Here is a 21,619-nt window from a genome sequence, read left to right on the forward strand (position 1 = left end):
GCCACTTCCCCCACATCCTCATCAAGAGCCGCGCAGCTCTTTGTTCATTCTGCTCTCGCTGGAGTAATCAGCCGCCACAATCACTTGGTCAGATTTTCTACCCCTGTTATGACCGTTATGTTAATGCACTTGTACGACGTCTTCCTTCTCTGTGCTTGAAGCGGAGGAGCTGTGCAAGCGACTGCACATGCACAGACAGCGAATGCATTCAATTGAAAAAGTTGTATTTTTTTGTTTCAATAGGATCTTTTTCTTTTTTTCTTTATAAAATTTGCTCGGAGGCAGAGGAACCCATAATATATGTATGTATGTGTGTGTGTGTGTGTGTGTGTGTGTGTGTGTGTGTGTGTGTGTGTGTGTGTGTGTGTGTGTGTGTGTGTGTGTGTGAGGCGTGGGATATAAAGAGAGGGGGTAATTTTCAGTCTGACAAACAAGGTATTGAGAAATACAGTTTTTTATTTTTTACTGGTCAGCACTATATGCACAGCACTGCCCCCCCTCCCCAACCCACCCCCTTCACAGATGCTCATTACGTAATGTTCAGCACTGAGAATTCAGACTTTTTTTGTGTTCATTGAACGTAACATGGAGTGATGAGCGCTCTGAAGTACGCGCGTCTTTGGTTTTCTCAGGATTTTAACTGTCACTACAGAAAATGAGAAACTAGAGCTGTGGAATACCAGCAAGGTACAAATTTGCCCTGGAGAAACAATAAACCAAAACTTTTCCAATACCTAACTGCACGCAACACTTAAAAATCATAAACACTACTGGATGCCAGAGAAAAAAAAGAAACTACACCCATGAAATATTTTAAGAATGCAGGAATTAGTTGACAAAAGTACAAATATGAAATGATAGGTTTGAATGAAATATCTTTAGACTGCAGGGCAACCGCAAAATACCAGGCATCCTGATTATAACAAAACTCTGCAAAGAGTTTGAGTTTTATTGTCAAGAAAAGTCTGACAGAGCACTTCTAAACCCCCGCCAGGTGAGTGAGCTCACACATTTCCACTGGAAGTGATAATTACCCTCCCGGTACTCTTCTCAAATCTAAATGTTGCTTTCATGTTGCCATGTGCTTTTTCATGTGTTCTGTAAAACCAGATTTTTGTTTTTATGCCCTCATTTCAAGAGTCTCAGCCAGCGGCCTCTTATTTCCAACTGCTATCAGCAATTAAAAAAAAGCACAGCCATTAGTAGGAGGATTCCTGGAATTCCTGGTGCTGGATGATCATTTTCTGTAACTGAAGATAGCAGTTTTGTGGATTTAATAGATCACCCAAACCCAAAATAATATTAATGGTAATAATATTATGATAATAAGGAGCTTATTTGGCAACAGAATGATTTGATCTTATTCCATGAAACACACAAGCAGCTGAAAAGCAGTCGCAGCGCAGCGATACGTTTTCCTCTTTGATGTCCGTTTTACACGCGACTGCTCACCTTTTTATTCTCTGATGCAACAGACAAAAAAGCTCAATTTAAAAAAAAAATGCAAAAATGATTTAGAGACAGAAAAACAAAACTAACTAAACTGGCAGGTCAGTTTGGGAGAAAAAGAAGCAAGACAAGCCTTATTTTTCTGAGGAAGAGAAAAATAGTCGAGATGACAGTAAAACTTACAGGCATGTTAGATCTTGTCTGATTAATAAAAAAAATGGTGATCCGTCATTTCAGGACAAATAAGGATGTTGCTTTAATTAACCGCTTCGTATGTCCAAAAGCAAGTGATGTAATCTAGTTTTTTTATTCCACCGCTCCGTGGCGGGATGGATGAGCGGTAAAACCAATTAAAATCAACCTAAATCATGATAGGAGCTGCTTGTCCAACAGTAAATAAAACTACAGCAACTCATTCTGCCTGTCGCCACAGCTGAATCTCACCGGGAATCTTCTGGCCAGATGACGAACACAGTTAACATCATAAATCGCTGTTTCAATTATTTAAAACAACACTGAATTAGTGAAGGGGGCTTCTCTCTGTGTCGAACACTGAGCGTGTTGAAGTCTACTGTTCTTGCGGGTGATTACGAGATCAATCATGCTCCTCCTCTCATCAGCTTTTCAAAAAGCCATTACATTTTCCAGTAATAACGCATCCCGCGATGTCCAATGTCTCATTTATATGTAATTAATTCATTGTGCACGTATGCTCGTGTGTCCTTTGAGCTGCAGCCTGTTTACTGCAGAACAAAACCAAGAGTGAATGTGCTTTCAAACAAGAGCCTTCCTCCTCTCCGGGCACACGGGTTATAAATAGAAAGTGCTCTCTCACTATCCCTCTCCTTTCACTCTAAAACTCACTCTCTCTCTCTCCCTCTCTCTGGCAGTGGATTTGGTGGATTTGATTCTGGTATTTCAATGCGTCTGATTAGGACAGATATGAGACCGGCTGAAATGAGCTTTACTGATGGCAAGTCCCTTTTGGTCGCACGCAGACTTATCGTCACCCCATCACACATTTACAGGGATGTTGAATTAAACTACATTCATCTTTCTACAGGGTCTGTCACATTTACATTGTATTCCAATGAAACTATTAAGACTAATTACTTAAGAGGCTGTTTGCATCCTTAAAAAGTAAAAAAAAAAAAAAGAAAGTTTGACTGGAGGGCTTGCCGTCTTTCCAAGAGCAGCATGAGAAGATCTTCTTTTGCAGGTTAATACGAGCCGTTATCAGCATCTGGTTGATTTAGCTCAGTATAAACACCGGAAACGAGGGGAGAACCGTCAGCCTTGGCCCGTCCAAAAGAAACTAAATCTGCCTGCCAGCTGTTTTAAAGGTGACGAACAAACACAGTCTGAGTCCCAGTTTGCATTAAAATGACAAAATTATAAATATGCCCAAAAAAGAGAAGAGTTAAGGTGACAGGTGAGGGTGCCAGAATCAGGTATAAGAGAAGCATCCCTCATAAAAACCAACCAAGGACGGGTCGTAGCTCACTAATTTGAGCTGAACTTGAAGTTCAAAAAGAGCATTTCTTGATAGAAAACTGCAAAACAATTGAGCACTTGTGTCACAGAGAAGTAGGAGAAGACAGTAGCTGCTGGGCTTTCTCGATTCTCATTTTTTTGAAATAAACAGAGGTTTTGTGGGTGAGAGGAAGGTGAAACAGAAAGGAGGAGGGACATGCAGGTAAGAGGCCTGAGGTGAGATTCAAAGCTATGCCAGGACTCAGAACCCGAGCGTTTGCTGTTCGCTCTGCCGGGGGAGCTAGAAAAGAGCCACAAAGTGGGCTTTCTGGAGGTACCAAGTTCAGCTAAATGTTCTTTCATCAGATAAAATGGGCCTCAGAGGTAAGAAACAAAAAAGAGATAAAGCAAGAGAGACATGCTTCATTGAGTTTGTGCTGAACTCTAAACTTGAAGTTGTGGTTATACATTAAAACCTCCGTGGCCCCTGTACAGGGGGCTGAGCGAGGAACTGTTGGATACAGACGATCCATGCCCACATTAGGAAGCATCAATATGATCATGCAGCATACCAACATAAGGCCCAGATAAAACATGTTAAGTTTCCTCCCGAGTAGGCCTGGTAACCAAGACGTTTTAAAGCAATAGTTCTGAAACCACACTTTAAGTAATCATGAACCCCAGACAGAGAAAGAGTCCTCGTGGAGCGACAATCCAAGACCTTCGTGACTCTACGTCCTTCATGGTGCACAGTCTCAGACTCCTGCTGTACCTACCACCATCCTGCGTTGTGCCGTCTATAAAAGGCAGATGGTGGGAGAAGTGACAGATGGGGAAAATGACCTCCAGTGGGTTGATGTTTACAGTGATGAGGAAATAGAGCCAAGGACGACCCAAAATATATTCCCAGTTTTCATCTAATTTGATATGTGTCATCTAAAAATACACCTCAAGTTGATGTGAACCACAGTAAAAGACTAGGCTTAATTAAATATCCTTGTTTAATCTTACTGCCACTGACAAAAATTACTAATATTTCTTATGAAAAGAATGAACAAAATAATAAAGAAACCTGTCACAGTAAAAGCCTCTCGCTTCTACAGCATAAATCTGCCGTCGGAGCCACATGACCTTTGCTCACAACAATTAAACTGTGCATAGTCAGTGGTTCTTGTGAAGAAGCTGGTTATTTGAAAGGTGTGTTTAGGAGGTGACCGGATTGGAATTACCACAAAACAGTGAACTTTAACAAAGACCTTGATGTGTTGAGCTGCAAGAAGCTGAAGTTGCATGTGGTTAGCAGCAGCACAAACAAAAACTAGAAAAAGTCTCTACACTAAGTTGGATTCAGCCGGGCCAGCCAAGGCCATTCACAACATCCCCAGTGAATACTGGTTCAGAAGGTACCGGACCAATCACAAGGGGGTGCAATGACGCATAAGTCACGTTTCCGTTACACTTTTTTGCAAAGGGAAAGCAAAAAGTGTTGAGTTTGTGATAAAGGTACCGCTGCAGTGAGGTGGGGGTGTCAGTGTTTCCATTGAGCAGTGGTTTTCTCTGCGTGACTGTAACTCTCCTAGTTGTCTCTCCGCATCTCGTCCTGCAAGACTTCTCTTCAAAACAATGAAAACAAAGTTCTGAACTTTGAAGAAGATGGATAAAAACATCTTTGGTTTTTGACAAATTATTGCGGCCGCTGCTGCTGAGATATTCAGCAGAGGATGAAGGCTGCGGATGATCGTTGGGCGGATTAATCCAGAGGCCCATTCAGTAATGTATAATGATTAAGTCATATTACAGCACAACTACATCATATTAATGAGGCCAAAAAAAGCTGGAAACTAGATTCTGATGAATTTAGACCGACTGTCACAACGGACGCTGCCAGAGACGTGGAAATGCGAGAAAAGCGTTTCCATAACACTTTTGTGATAAGCTTGATTACCGACACGTCTGAAAACCCACCTTGTGAAAGGGAATGAAGGTTTTTGTGATATTTGGCAGTTTTTGTGTTCTCATTACAGGTTTTTCTTTGCGATATTTAGGCTTTGCGCATGACTAGGGGTAACGGAAACATGTGTGTGTGTGTATTAACGTGGAAACCTAAATCTAATCCAGAGGAACCAGACTAATTCTTTGTATCGAGGATGAAAAGCATTAGGATGGCTGCACTGATGCACATACACGTGTAGTTACACACCACTGTATATGTAGACATCTGCATTATATAATACCTCATATTAAAAAGATTGGACGGTCTGCCGCTCCTGCTCGTGGCTACTGGTGCCTCCTAATTTGAGAAGCAAGTTCGTTCTAACAATGCAGCAAGTTAGAAAGTTCGAGGACTCACGCTGTGGATTTTGTTCTGCTTTGAAAGGGAGATGTGTGAGCTAAACTTCAGAGAATGTGCTCAGCTCTATAGCTTGTCTTCAGCACAACAAAGCCCAGCTGGAGTTTATTAACTTGTGAGTGGCTTTGCTACTTTTTCTGCGCGGCGGACAGGCAGCCACAGTCACGTGCACAAACGTGACACAAAACAACAGTCGCAGGCAGAACCAAGACGCAGATTCTTTCACTGACACTCAAATGACAATTCTAAAAGGATCAAAAACCAAAGGTCAGCTGGATGAGTGTGCCTCGTGTGTAGTTGGGCATAATGACAACCTATATTTTTTGAATGGTGTGACAGCAGTGATTACCTTTTAACATCTGCGTGTGGCTGCTACACACGTTCACAGGCTTCATTTACGCATTCCTGTGTGCTGAGGCTGGCACTGAAGGTTTCTGGTCAGCTGGCTCTGCAATCAACATTAACGTGTGTAGCAGGCATTTCTAAACGTCTTTAGAGCTCCACTTCCTGCGATGTCTGCCACGCCTAAGTTAGTAAGCCATAAATCTCACCAAAAGGAACATTTAGCGTGCCTTTGTTTGACATCAGCAAAAGTACTAGAGCCGCAAATGTTTACCATTATTAGAGGTCGGGTTTGTCTAATCAAGCAACTTTGGTGGAGATGATGATGATGATGAACCAATCAAACACATTAAATAATGTAGATTTAATGGGCTCGGAGAGATGGAGGCCATTTTGTGCAGATTGTTTATAGCCGACTGCTTCCAGTGCTCCTTTTGTTGATGTTCATTTGCTGAGAGAAGGTTGAGTTGTTTACAATGAGATGAAGATTTTCCTCGGGATCACACAGAGGTCAGAGTGAGAGCTGGTAAATATCAGGTTGTGTTTTCATGGTGGGTTGAAGTGCTTCAGTTCTGTGCTGCAGATGTGTGGGGAAATAACCGACATGCGGCTCATGATATAGGTGATATCGTGTCTTTACCTCTTGTCAGTGGAGAGGAAAACAAGATCTACAGACCAACTTATTTGTGATGATTAAATGAACTCGCTTAAAGACGCTCCACAAGGGCTGTGTAGCTGACATCCTTTAAGTTTTAGTGGTAGATTACATATATTTTATTGAAATTAGGAGTCAAATTTCACATGGTAGAAAGACTGCAAATGCCATTTCAAACAATCAATGTGATTCATTGATTTGTGATTGACTGCACTTTCCTGGCTTCTTCATACAACAGCCCTGACAATTATTTCAGTATTTCAGACTTCAGGGACAGACTGCTTCTGGACCAATACAAGTGGTTCATATTAAAAACAGTAGTACCAATTAATTAAGATGGAGAAAGAGAGCAGCACAGGCAGCAGAAAGCAGCCCCTTCTACGTTGATACCCCAGGTTTAACACTCAAATCTATGGTGTCGTCTGTGTGACGCAGGGTGTAGAGCCGGCCCCGTCACTAACTCGCCTCTGAGGGTACACTCAATCAGGACTAATGTAAACAGGTCTGACATAGGGTGGCGGGTCGTGGGTGGGATTTGTTGCTGCCAAGACGAGGCTGTCTGCGAGCTCCTCGTCCTCAGAGCCCTGGACGTCATAAATCAGATTATTACGGAACCGCATTCTGCAACTGGCTACTGAGATAACAGACCTCGGCTTCGCCAGACATGAAACTGGCGTCACGAACAAACTGAAGAGCCTCAGAAAGACGTTATTTTGGGTCAACGAACGCAACACCGGGAGTGGTTGAGGGAGACTGCTGGGGATATCTGTGCAACACCATTTGGGGGATGTCACAATGCAAATCCAGCATGGATCCACCACCCGCTCCTTTTCCTGCAGAAGCCGACTCTTCTGATGTTGGTGAAGCCAGAGAAGCCGACCAAGCAGACAGCGGGCCGTCATGTTAGTAGTAACACTTGATGACGCATCCCGGGTGTTCCCGCCCCTCAACTCGGTCGCAGGCAAAAGGGAGGCCATAACATGCCTTGCGTTACACTGCCCAACGCGCGTTGAACATTGTGTTCATCATCCAGGGAAAGTTAGAGTTTAATCTGAAAAGACCTAGCAGGATTTCAAAATATATTTAAAGGAGCATGAGGCTCCTTTTAAGAAGTGAGACTCTCTAGCGCCACCCTTCGCCACGACGGCCGTTGGGGGTACTGCAGCCAACAGTGAAGCCGGCACAGGAGAACGGGGAGAACGCACATGCAGCGTCATGTGACGTCACATCCACAGCCCAGCGCGGGAAATTCGGCACCGAATTGCAGCACATTTTGCAGCACACAGCCTGTTCAAGGCAACGGAGAGATACACTAGAGGGCTCATTCTTTTTGATTTGGAATGCTTCATCTGACATTATTACTAGAAAACTTAAAACATATAAGAATTTTTTTCATAAATCCTGCCTCAAGCTCCTTTAAAAAAAATCAAAGGCCATTGTCTCTTCTCATCTTTTTCTCTTTTTAATTTGGTTCATCAACTAAATTATAAAAGTCAACTTATCAAGTTCGATAGGGAAGAAAGCAATGACGCCATGGTTACTTTATGATTCCTTTATGATTTTAGACCAATATTTGTCAACATTTGGAAAGTAAGGTTACCTGTTCAAAAGTCTAACTCCACTAGAGCATGGACTCCTATATCAAATAAAACGTACCATAAAATGATTGTCCGGTTCCACAGGTTTAAAGTTGGTTGAATAATTATGCTGCAGATAGTACTATGCGTCATTGTGAGATTTCCATGACGATGTCAAGAATAAGACAAAAGAGAAAGTCCGCATGAGTTAATACCACCTTGCCAAGTGAGTGAAGTTCACATACCATTTCCACTGCGAATCAGCCGCCCGCATGCCTGATGTCCCACTTAGATCTAGCAGAGAAAGCGGTGTAGACTTTCACCTTCACTGCTTGCAGAGTGAAAACAAATACAACATACCAGATGACCAGTCTTATGTGAAAAGTTTGTCTGTCACTGGCCTGCCAAGGCTGTACAGCTGCAGAAACTGGCGGGACGGAATAAAAGGTGTTACAGGTGCTACAGGGCCTGGACGAGCCGGCAGCGCGAGTGGGGCCACGTATGCCACTCAAAACGGCTTTGATGCACGTTGGTGTGACCCAACATGCTATCTGATAATACACCAAGAGTTGTTCATTTCAGGGGCACCATGTACCAGACTCAGCAGATTAACAGGCATGCTAATTGCATCACAAGTGATCTGAAGTTTAGGATGTCATCAAGTGGCCTGTGATGAGGAGAGTGCTTTGTGAAGCATGTGCTGTATATTTCTGGACTAATTGTGGCATTGCTGCTCCAGCATCAGGCACTCGTTTTTTGGACGGAGAGACTGCAGATTCTGTAGTTTTGTGGATGTTGCGTTGCAAATAAAAAAACACTGCTGTTGTGTGTTCAGAAACCTTTACTAAGTCCTGTTTATTTTATGGATCCAACCACATTGTCTCAAACACGTCCTACTTCATTAACTGGCAAATTATGCCACAGGATTAAATATAAAACTGCATCTCAACTATGCAGTGAATAAGTAGCTCTCAGCTGGATGAAGGCATCTATGGAATACATTTAAATTAATTACTGGAGAGTAGGAATTCTTAACTATTCTGTTATTCATAATTACATTATTCAATCAGTGTGGGGCTTCTCAAGAGGTATTAGAGATGCATAATATCTAACTACACTCAGCCTGTTGTGCCACCATTAACATTGCTAATGGACAGAATAATTAGACTCATTCCAACACAAATGCGTGTTTTTATTCACGCAGAAAATATACAAGTATTAACATGAATGTCACACTGAAGATGTGGAGTTTCAGAGAATTTTAGAGATTTTTGACTGTTCATTGGATAAAAAAAAGGAGGGAAAAAAATCAGATTGAACTGCAAGGGAAATGCTTATTTGTTGCAACCTTACTCTAAAATCAAATCATTTCCCACAGAAAGGTGGCCATTTTTCCATTAGTTAAAAGGTTCTCATGTTGTAGTAAATAACAGGGCAATGAAGTATAAACATGTTATGATACACACCCAAACAAAGAGATGGTAACATGCTGACATGATTCATGTGCTGGCTCCACAGTCAACAAGAACTGAATCCTGGAGGCAGATTTATTTTTACCTGTGCTTTTGGAGGGAGGAATGTTCTGGAGTCCCTAAGAAGGCAAGGTTGGCTTGTTCTTTCTGCACCTATTTTACTGTTACTTCTTAATACTATATTATAATATATTATAGTACTATTAGGGATGGGCGGTATGGACTAAAAAATGTATCACGATAATTTCCGGCATTTATCCCGATAACGATTAAAAAATACCAATTCAACTCAACCTTTTCTTTCTTTCTTTCTTTCTTTCTTTCTTTCTTTCTTTCTTTCTTTCTTTCTTTCTTTCTTTCTTTCTTTCTTTCTTTCTTTCTTTCTTTCTTTCTTTCTTTCTTTCTTTCTTTCTTTCTTTCTTTCTTTCTTTCTTTCTTTCTTTCTTTCTTTCTTTCTTTCTTTCTTTCTTTCTTTCCCCCTGCTCTCTCCTTCCTCTTCCCTTCCCCTTTTCTCCCTTCCTTCCTCCTTTCCTTCCTTCCTTCCTTCCTTCCTTCCTTCCTTCCTTCCTTCCTTCCTTCCTTCCTTCCTTCCTTCCTTCCTTCCTTCCTTCCTTCCTTCCTTCCTTCCTTCCTTCCTTCCTTCCTTCCTTCCTTCCTTCCTTCCTTCCTTCCTTCCTTCCTTCCTTCCTTCCTTCCTTCCTTCCTTCCTTCCTTCAAGTTGTGGATTTAACGCAGAACCATAAATCACTTTTTACACAAAAACTTTATCAAAGGGAATTTATCGTTTTTACAGCGAGATGACAAATTCTTATCGTGAGGAATTTTTTGGACGGTATATCGTGAACGGTTAAATATCGCCCATTCCTAAGTACTATATATACACATCTGTTCCAAACTAAAGTTAGTGGGGTTTTTTTGCTGCCCCCCCCCCCCCCACTTTGATTCCAACCAGTTTACAGAAAAGCAAACAATCTAGAAGATAAAGATGACGTTATTTTAAACACGATGCATTCAGGCTTTTAAAAAGGTCGATCTCTGACGGCATCCAGCTGCTGGTTGTGTGCACAGCTGCAGCTGCTCAGACATGCTGCAAAAAGTTGAAGCTGTAGCTGGACAGCTTTCTGTTCTTCAATGTACGGCACAGAGGACGGACCAGCTGCTGCCACTATGACATATATGTTGTCAACAGACCACAGGAGAACAGAAATGCAGCAGATTCACGTCAATGCTAAGAGGGCAAAAGCATAACGCTCATAACACTGGCATCTGATCAGCATTACACCCATGAAAAACAACTGTTACTGACTAGAATAGTCACAACCACAGCACAGTCATGACTACAGTCACAGGCGCAGCTCACCAAAGCTGCAGGAATAATTGGAGTAACAGTTTTGCTCTCCAGCAGCCAGAAAGAGAGCATGTGAACTCGCACTTTTAGCTTTGCATGTAAATCTAATGGTGAAGGTCTGAGTGTAACAGACACAACCAGCAGCAATTTCACTGTAACATAGCCTACTGTATCATAGGACAGCTAACTTCATCTTTGTGTGATGAAAAGCAAACATTAATCCTAAACCTAACAAGCGAAAGTTACAGCAGGCTTATGCAAATGATGTCCACAAAAAACATCTTACTGTTCTCTTTTGTTTGCTCCATTTCTCATGAACTGACTTACAGTGTACACAGAGTGTGATAAAACCATATAATTTAATGCAAGAGGTTTTTAAGACTCAAGGCCAGATTTACTAAGCTGGGCAAATCAGTGTGTTGTTGCAAATCATAAGCAGCCCAATGGGAGTGTCCAGTTCTGCAAGTCGTACAACTGCACTGATTTACAAACATGAGCTAATTTTAATAATGACAACAGGTCGGGAAAGAACTGGACAAACCTCATATGAAAACTACCCACAGGTTTTCTGAAGAGTGCTATTGAATCGTCTTGTTGCGATTGGGGTCTGGAAACTGGTTTGAAAACCTAATTTCAGTCACCACAAGGTGGCCATTTTAGTTTGGCTGTTTTATCTTATGACAACCTAAAATCCTCATAAATATTACTTTAATTCAGTTTGATCATATCTAAATAATCTATCTAAATAAATAATAATTAAATAATAAATAATCTAAATAATTATCCTCATTTCAACTATCATGAGCAAAGCAAATACAGAACGAGTGAGCTTAAATAAGGAATAGAAAAGCTTCGCTTGGAGCTGCTGTGGCTCAGCTTGCCTCTTGTGGGGCTAGGCCTGTGAACTGGGGAAGCCCACTGGCGTAAGCCCACGGGTCAGTCGAGTGACTGTGGGTATCAGCGGACTTCCACTTGAAAGCGTCCTGAAATTATCCAGTGTGGCTCCTGGCTCCCCCGGGCAAGCATTTGGTCACATGACCCATTGGTCTCTGAAGACATGTTTGGAAACCTGTGTTTCTTTGTACAAGGCGCAGTCAGATTGCTCAGCAAGCCGACGGGAACACGCCCACAATATGTCTATAAGTTAGCTTTGCTCCCAGCTACTTCAGCCAAACCCTGCTGAAATATCTGCGGAGCTGCCCTCAGACGTTTACAGCGAGATATACCATTTAAAGCAGCACTATGTAACTTTTCCACCTTAATATAATATTTCCAGAGTCATTGTGATGGTACATTAACTTAGCTTGGCCCCCTGCAGGGACAACGACACCTTGCAGGTTGCCCCAGTCCTACCTCCTGCAGGGCTTTGAACTGGACTCAACACCTTTTAAGTAGCTTCAACTTCCTATCACACCTTGGAAGTTGCCTCAAACAGACTTGGAACACTAGAGCACCCCATGGGGTGATTTTCGTCTGTGGCCTATTGTCTCACAAGTTCCTGCATCTTGCATCCCTGCTGAGACAGGCACCGGGGGAGTGGATCCGAACTCCAGCCCCTGCAGAGACAAGACCATATATGGACGGACTTCCTGATCCCTTAGTGGTGGTCCCAAAGCTGAAGGGTCACACCTCTGACTAGCTCTCACTGGGCTGGTTTATTCCTCTCATTGTTGATTGAACTTTTGTATAAAAACCCTGTAGCCAAATCAATCTGGGTCAGCATTTCAACCAGACCCCTGGTCTGTGTCGACGTGCTCACCGCCGGCTTAATAAAACCTCATAAACCACAAAGCGGACTTCTGAACTGGTTTGATAAATTCCTCAACACTTACAACAGGTTTAATGACACCTCATGGTCTGAGGGGTCTGTATCGCCTTCACTGGCACTATGTAACTTTGAGGTGCATGGTAGGAACCCTTCCACACTAAAAAACTACACATTTTTACGGCTTTGACTGCTTTACGGCATACGTCACTTCCCCCTCCTTCCCGATTCGTAGTTGAGACGAAAGCTGGGCGGGGGCGTGGAGCGCAGAGCTCAGCAGAAGCTGGTATCATGGCCGAAGCAGCGAAAAAAATGAAGAAAATAAAAGTTTTATTGGAGGAGGCGAAAAAAAGAAAGCGGGAGAGTAACAAGCTAAATGCCAGGACAAAAAAAAAAATGCCCGGACAAGAATAAAAATTGGCCCGGCGTTCACTCGCTGGTGTGAGATGAAAGACGAGGAGGGATGTCCGACGAGAGACAGAATTGTTATGATACAAATGTAAATGTAGAGTTCCATGTTCAATAAAAATCAAAATTAGAATGTTTTCACATACAGGGGATTCGTCTTGGGTTCTAGTATTTTTCCTGAGAACTGTAAAATTGTGCAGGGCTGATCTGCAAAATATAAGGAATGGGCATTCAGTTATTCACAGGTTATAAAGTATTTTTTTATTTTGTCAGTAAGTATGTTGGACTACTAATTTATGACGAAGTCCCTCTAAAAAACGTTTGTAGTTTGGGGCGCATTATCTCGCTGAAACAGGACAGGGGGGCGGGGGTGACTTCACTAATAAAACCAAGTTGAACTTAGTAATTTTCAACATCGTCATATTATATTGTTTAGCCAAAAATAGATACATTACCTCTTCGCTATCGATCCTGCAAACGACCGCTGAAAACAGAAAAGTAGTTTTGAAAGTCCGTCCCATCTTATTTCATTCACTATCAAAACAAATGCACGCAACGGGGACAAGATCTTTCCGGCAGTACGCGCTGGTGCTCATGGGAAATGTAGTGTTCTTTCTGGTAAAGCACTACCGCTTTTGTCCAAAGGAGCCGCCAAACTCAACAAAAGCTGAAAGTTACATTGTGCTACTTTAAGAACATTACCTAATGTGGTAAAAGAAAATTCGCCCTATACAGTTACTACAGATTTGAAATCTAATTATAAAGCCAAACTGTCTTTTCAACCAGCCTGTAAACATGTTAATTTCTTTTTGCAAAGTTGTAGTTTGAACATGGGGGTTAGTGAATATGGTTCACATTTGGAGGCAGCCGCCGGTGGTCAGCCGTGGAACTGCAAACTAAACTCACTGCTTGCATCAAATTAATTAAGGGTGATGTAGCCCCTTGATAATTACCAACACAGTTTACCACGAGCAACATAGATTAGTCTACAGTTGCAAAAACAATGGACACACACACACACACACACACACACACACACACACACACACACACACACACACACACACACACACACACACACACACACACACACACACACACACACACACACACACACACACACACGTGTGTTTGAATCTGTTGCATATCCTCCCTATATATGAAATAAAATCATGCACCGAAGGAAACATAAAATATGTATTAGACAGGGTTTTCACACAGTTTTTCTCTAAAGTAATTTTTTTGTGCAGTGAGCCATTATCCCAAAAATTCTCATCAAACCCAACATGGGTCTGCCTCTTTTTACAGAAGATATGCTGATTTAATCATGCATAATTTATGTGCAGCACAATGATATCCATAATGATTACAGAGGCATAGATGTCTTCTGGAGTGCATCCAGTGAGGTCGCCATGGTAATAAAGGATAAGAAGGAGCAACCCAGACCATTGACCAGTTTTTGCTGGCAGGACCAAACTGTGGGCTGTCTAACAGTTTTTTCCCCAGACTGACGAGACTCAGCGGTAAGCACAAGGCAGCACTGGAGGGAGGGATAATGATTAGAGAGGGAGGTCAGGGGAGGGAAAGATGGCAGCACAAGGCGCGTTTCCATTACCTCTAGATTTGCGCAGAACCAAATATCGAAAAAGAAATCCTGTAATGGAAAGTGCAGTAATTTGAAAAAAAAAAAAAAAACGTCCAGAATATCGAATTAACCTTTTTACGCTTCCAGGAGTTGGATTTTCAGGAGATTCGATAATCCACAAAAGTGTGATGGAAACGTGGCTAGTGACAATAACTATATTTACATACACACGAAAACCCACTTGTTGTGAATGACGAGTTTAAGAGAAACAGGTTCACGTGCACCACAGTTGTTCAACTTTAACTACCACTACCATAATTCAATATTATTATTGATTTATTCAGATAAAGTAGAAGAGCTGTTAGTATTTGACCAATGACAAACTCTAAAGCTTTCAATAATTTAAAAAGGTTGCTGAAATAAAGTCATGGTATAAAGTATAAATTCATTTTGGGCATTTTCATACATTACTGACAATTCAATGTGTGAGGTGAATGCATTTGACACAAATCTCATTTTTTACTTCAAAACCGAGCTGAGGGCGTCCCAGAAAAATCCACTTAATAAGAACATCAAACTGACTTTAGGGGCTTTGAAAACCTTTTTAAAAAAGTGCACTTCATAAGTTCAAAATAAATGAGCGCCCTAAACCATTCAAAAGTTGTTAAAAGCCAGCATAAAAAAAGATTAATAACAACACTGTTCAATTAAAGGGGATAGATTTATGAAACAGCTTCCGTGGGGAAATAAAAAGACAAAAAAGAGCTAGATACTTTATAAGTTTAAACAAAAATGCTTGAATTAATTTAGAGATTCTGCAGATAATTTTCTTCGTTGGTTGTAAACAGCCAGCCCCAAAGGCAACATTGTCAGATGGCTTCTCTTGCCTGACCAAATTGTAAGCATAAAAGTCGTAAAGTTGTAGTATTATATTAATATATGTTTATACCTAAATATATTAAGACGGATGACCAGTTTAAAAAAAAAAAAAAAAAAAAGATAATGCAAGACAGGACCAGTCTCCCTAAAACCGGACTGTTGAGAGGATTTACCCCGCAGCCATGTACGGCGGATCCCCAGCAGAGCTTGCTACATTATGGCATTTTAGCAGCAGTTTAGGATGTTTCAACATCACTCAATTTCAATTCAGATGCTTGAGATCACAATTTGTTTTAAAATCAAAACCAATTTAATTTGCTAGAGAGGAATAATCCTTCAAAGTCAACTGTGTGCAAAGAAAGCACAAATAAAGGAAATTAGGTTTAGGCTAGGAATACTACTGGCTTCTTCAATTAAATGATGTAAAATCCCACATAGAAAGCAGGAATTTTCCTTTGAATATGAGCACAACCAAACTATTCTTTCTGCAGGAAAGGTCATACTTATCAATAAATCATTAATATAATATTATAAAACAAGGCTCCTTCCCTTACCATCTAATATATTGAATTAAAACAAAATCGTATAAAACCACAATCTTATTATACAAGCTACCTTTCTTGCAAACTTAATATAAACATGTACTGTATAAGTTTAAATTATTTTTTTATTAAAGTAGAGTGGAGATTTTCTTTTTGTTTTTTAGCAGTTTAGTAAGAGTTGGGTAACAGTTTGGTAACAGTTGGGTAACAGTTAGTGCCCCAAATCTGTGCTTTTAATAGTTCTACTTCAGAGATGACAACTTCACTTTCCTGGAATGGCAAAAGCTCACCAAATACTTTAACAAGCAAGAAAATTACATGAATCCATTGCTGCAGCCTTCGTCGTCCCCAGATGTCAATACAACCAAGCACTGATGGAAATTTTGGTTGCAAGTGGCACACAACAAAGCTTTCTCCAACATCTTCAAAACACTAAACAAAGAGATTCTTTAGAGTTTCAAACACTTTTCAGTGTGTGGTGTCCCAGGACTTTTTTTAAATGTCAGTAGTAATTCAGTGCGCTGCTGGTTTATTTCTGAGGCAAGCTTCAACACTTACGAACCAAAACACCTGTCAGTATTTCTTGATTTCACAACCAAACTGCTGTTAAGCTGATTAAACAGACTCGATTACACTCATACTGATTTCAGATAAGAGTAATCATCTTTCTTTTCACATCCCAGGTTTTAGTCTGTGAAGCACATGCAGTTATTCCAAGTTATTTAATTCCCACCCTTCATAACAAATGGGTTCTTCAGAATAAAGCTGCAGTTTCACGTTTGAAGCCAATTTGAAAATCCAAATTCGCATGAATTTCATGAATAAGCGCAACATCCTCCTCCAAGTTTTTCCCCCATATCGCTCATTCTCTGTGCTTCTCTGAGAACAATTAGCTCAACATGCATTATTTATCAGTGTTTTTTTTAAGTACTGTAAGTGAGAACGATATGAATGTGTAATTCACATTCAAATATGGGGGGGGCGGGGGTATGTGCACAGGTGCACGCCTATGTCATTTCATCACTGCAAGCAAATTATGACTAAGGATGGCCGTGGACACTGAAGACAGAAGACGGAGGGAGGGAGAAGCAGAAGATCCTGAGCAGGACAGAGCATGTGCAGGAAATTGATAGAGTGAGAAAGAGAGGCAAGAGGAGAAGGATGGTGTGATGACAGAGCTGCAGGCGCTGTGTTTGTACATGCATCTGCGGGCAAATTAATCACGAAATGGTCTCTTACTCCATTAAAATGCTAATGTAGGAAAATCTAGACATTTCCATATATTTGCAATATATCCCAAAGCCCAATGAGTGTTTTTATGCCACTCTATTTTATGCAGGCTGTGTGCTGGATGCAGACCTAATGCAGAGACAAATCAAAGAAAAAGGCGAAACCAAGATAAGGCCAAGGATTAAAAGTCTATTACGTAATGAATTAAAGGGCAGACAGGGAGCACGGCATACAGCTAAAGTACTGAACCTTCATGAAGGAAAAAATCCTTAGAAAGTCTCATGTCTCTTACTGAGAGATGAGCTGCTACGTGATTACACCAGTGACATACTTTCTGACGAAGCTGAACAAGACAAAGAAATTATTTTACATGAGAAATTTGTGTTTGCATTTTTTATATCAACGTGCCTCTCACTGGTTTAAAATGAGAAAATCCATCAAAATCTGATACAAAGTGTCCTGCAGTCAATGTGCTCTTATCAAATTACAACCTGATGTCCATATAAAGTGAGTTATTACACAAATAATAGAGAAGAATGCTAATTTTCTCTAATCCACTGGCAGCACCGGAAGCTCTCAAACGTCAGCTGTCGTCCCGTGAGGAAGAATCCTCAAATATGGCGGCTGAAAGTCCTCAGACTGTGGTTAACCTTGCGTATCCGCATGAAAGTGAAGATTTAAAAAAAGGTTGCACTGTGTAAAATAGAGTAATTAAATACACTTGCATTGAGTATATTCTCATTTAGGACTCAACACAGTATCATGTAGGCACATGGAAGGTAAGAACTTTGTCCAGGAAGTCCAAATCTGTGAAGTGTCGAGTGCAGCCGGTGCAGAAATGTTTTCACAGTTAGGGTTTCCAGCATAATGTTAATGCTCAGCTCGGCCATCCAGGTATGCTAAAAGTCACCCAAATATCTGGCAATGAACTCACGTATTTTCATTTGGTTTTTTTGTTTTTAATTTCAACATGCCTGAAACAAAGCTGGGTTGAGAACTTTAAGCCCTCGCCCCTTTCTCTCATACACAAACTGTCACGTGCCAAAGTTAGTTCAGATGCAGTTTCATAAACCTCAGTCATGCTTCTTTCTTGTTTATTTTTTATCTTTTTTGGCACGTCCACTCCTGGGAAGATTGGCAGGTGTCTGTTTCAACTTGAGAGTAGGAATGGGCGATATTTTACCGTTCACGATAAACCGTCAAAAGAATTCCCCACGATAAGAATTTGTCATCTCGTGGTAAAAACGATAAATTCCTGTTGATGACGTTTTTGTGTAAAGCTGATTTATGGAAGGAAGGAAGGAAGGAAGGAAGGAAGGAAGGAAGGAAGGAAGGAAGGAAGGAAGGAAGGAAGGAAGGAAGGAAGGAAGGAAGGAAGGAAGGAAGGAAGGAAGGAAGGAAGGAAGGAAGGAAGGAAGGAAGGAAGGAAGGAAGGAAGGAAGGAAGGAAAGAAAGAAAGAAAGAAAGAAAGAAAGAAAGAAAGAAAGAAAGAAAGAAAGAAAGAAAGAAAGAAAGAAAGAAAGAAAGAAAGAAAGAAAGAAAGATGAGATAGATTTATAGTTAAAGGTAGAGTTGAATTGGTATTTTTTTTTTTATCCTCATTTTTATCGTTATCGGGATAAATGCCAGACATTATCATGATAAATTTTTTAGTCCATACCGCCCATCCCTACTTGAGAGTAATCTTTTTAATTGTAGAATGTTTAACTCAAGATTGTCCAAAGATGGCAACCAAAAATATACCACTTTGGGCCCCTGAGCAAGGCCCTTAACCCTAATTGCTCCCCGGCGTCCAGAGTAAAGGCAGCCCACTGCTACTAGTCTAACGAGTGATTTTCAGATCACAGTGTTTCCATGTATACTGACAAAGTGATTCTATTTATTATAATTATTATTATCATTAGCATTATTGTTATTATTTAAAAATAACAGGAACCACTGCTTCTTTATGTGTAGATCTTTCCCTATTGGTATTGTATTAACACACACCCCAGTGCTCAGAGCAGCAAACCACCAACACCTGCTTTTATAGAAGTTTGCACACCTGCTGATGATCATTAACAAGGGCTGAATCAATCTTACCCTCTTAAATCCAATGGATGCAGAAAGAGGTACTTTGTATTGCCCAAATATTTTGCTTAAAAAAAACCAACTATTAAATAAAACTGGCTTGGTGAAAGGGTAATATGTTGTTTTTCATTAGAGGTTGTGTAGGTAGCACCTTTTGGTAAGTTTTATCTAGAAGAAAAAAAAAAGATTCCAGCAAAAAACTGCTGCAAGCTTCTGAGCAAAAAGCAATCACTTTCTGTGCAAGACGGTACCTCTCTGCTTCAAGCACACAGAGGGGGAAACGTCGTCTCACTGCATTACCATAATGGTCATAATACAAGGTTATTCCGCATTTCGTGGAGGCCAATTTACTCAAACAGATATGGTGGCTGATTACATGACTCCAGTTTGTTCGGCGGGTGGCAGAATGAAGAAGGAGCAGCTAGGTAACTGACAAGGATGTGAATGAGTTAGAGACAACAATTAGGCATTATGTTGCTTTTAATGTAATGCCAATAACTGTGAGACAATAATATCGGCAAAAAGAACGCCACTCAGAGACTGCCACACTTGTAATCTGACTCTGTGGGAAACACCGAGTGATGGCTCAACTAAAGGCAATCAACAGCAAAAACATGTTGCTGATGATGTTCATGAAGTGATTCATTTAGCGCCAGTTTTTCCTCCACACCAATATATGCATACCATAAAACACACCAATTCATCTTGTGGAGGCATCGCTTAACTCACCTGTAACAGGTTTTACTCTGGTTCTTGATATGTAACCATATAAATACCTACACTGTAAACAATTGCTGTAAATTTACAGCCAATTTCCAACAATAAAATACTGTTTTCATGTTTAACAGTTTGGTAGTGTAGTTAGCAATGCATTGTGGGATTCCTAACTTGGAGCAACGGGACAGAGGCCGTAAACGGTATGCTGATGTTTTAAATTACAGGACATTACAGTATTTTTTGGAAAACTTCAGGACATTACAGTATTTTTTGGAAATCCCCCAGAAGAGGACGGCAGGTGCTACACGCAGCACGGACATGTGCTTCACATCATCGGACTTCATCTCCATCATTCCGGTCTTGCATCTACAAACTTAAACGGTACGTGAATTAAAATCGTATTTTATTTGCCAGTAGGTAAGAAATCTCATTTATATTGCCGAGAATGTTTGATGTAACGCGCAGGAGTTTGTCTCGCCATCAGTGAGGGTTAGATTTGGATAGGTTAGCCGAAACAAACAGTAAAGTTACTTTTTAGGTTTTTATTGTTGTTTAATCTTGGTAACATTAATATATCTGAACGTCTGCATGCGAGGAGCAACACTTAAACACGGTGTGAGAGGCCGACATCGGCTGATGGAGCTCAGGTTAGCAGGAAAATAGCACGAGGCTGCTGGAATAATATCTTTTTATCTTGTAAAATCGTGAGTTAACGGAATTAAGCTCGTTCGGATAAAAACATTTGAATCCTCAATCCTTATGATAGTGTTGTATTTTTCCGTTAAAGACTTAAAGTTGGTGTGAAGATATTGTCTTGATCCGGACTCCTTGTAAATGCATTTTTTTTTCTCTCACTGCGAGTTTCACAAATTACTTCTAACTTTGTATATGATTTGTCAAACGGTTTTGCATCATCTTTGACTTTTCTTTCATAATCTTAACATTGTAACTCAGTGAAGGTTAAACATGTCATCGTGAAGACTGATACGGTGGAACTAAAAAGCAGCCAGAAATTATTTTCTATGTTTGCTGACTTATTTTACTGTAATCAAGACTAATGCATGTTCGTTGATGAAAAGGAATTTACAATCAGGCAGTAACAATGTTCCCTTGTCAGACCTGTCGTCATAACTGTCCCACAATAGTGGCATACATCAGGCACATGAGAATTCATAAAAATACACCTAATTTAACTTTTAAGTGTGTTTTGCCAGATTGCAGTCAGACTTTCCAAAACTTTTCAACGTTTAAGTCTCACACTTACAGACATAACAAACATGTAGTTAGGCCTACTTTGTCTGGTGTAGTTGAACTAACGTGTCATGTTGATTTCTGCAGTGCAAGATGTGAGACTTTGACAGCCTTTTACTCCCATTTGAGAACACACATTAGAGAGGGGAAACCAGTTGCTTGTCCTTATAGACACTGTAGCAAGAGCTTTACAGTCTTATCGACATTCACATCACACATGAGTCGGAAACATAAAAATGGTACTCAGGAAAATCTGGTTGAGTCCGTTGTGAATCCTGGTGTTTCCCATGAGAGTGAACAAAATCAGTCTGATATGCAGATTGATCCTCCCAGTGATGCAGGTGAACAAGAGATTTACCCAGAAATTGCTGATGAATCACAGTTTTTTGAAAATTTAGCCCTTTTTTATTTGAAATTGCAAGCAAAGTGTTTGCTTCCATCCTCTGTCATCCAGACAATTATTGAAGATTTTCAGGAAATACATGACATAAGCCAGTCACATTTGC

The 21,619-nt window shown here is 40.7% G+C and overlaps 1 protein-coding gene across 2 annotated transcripts in view; it reads right to left on the reverse strand.

The window, feature by feature from the left end:
* Positions 1-21,619, reverse strand: part of pias1a (protein inhibitor of activated STAT, 1a) — a 77,098-nt gene that overhangs the window by 13,652 nt on the left and 41,827 nt on the right. The window lies entirely within an intron of this gene.

Source organism: Cololabis saira, chromosome 2 (genome assembly GCF_033807715.1).
Source record: "Cololabis saira isolate AMF1-May2022 chromosome 2, fColSai1.1, whole genome shotgun sequence".
Taxonomy (NCBI): Eukaryota; Metazoa; Chordata; class Actinopteri; order Beloniformes; family Belonidae; genus Cololabis; species Cololabis saira.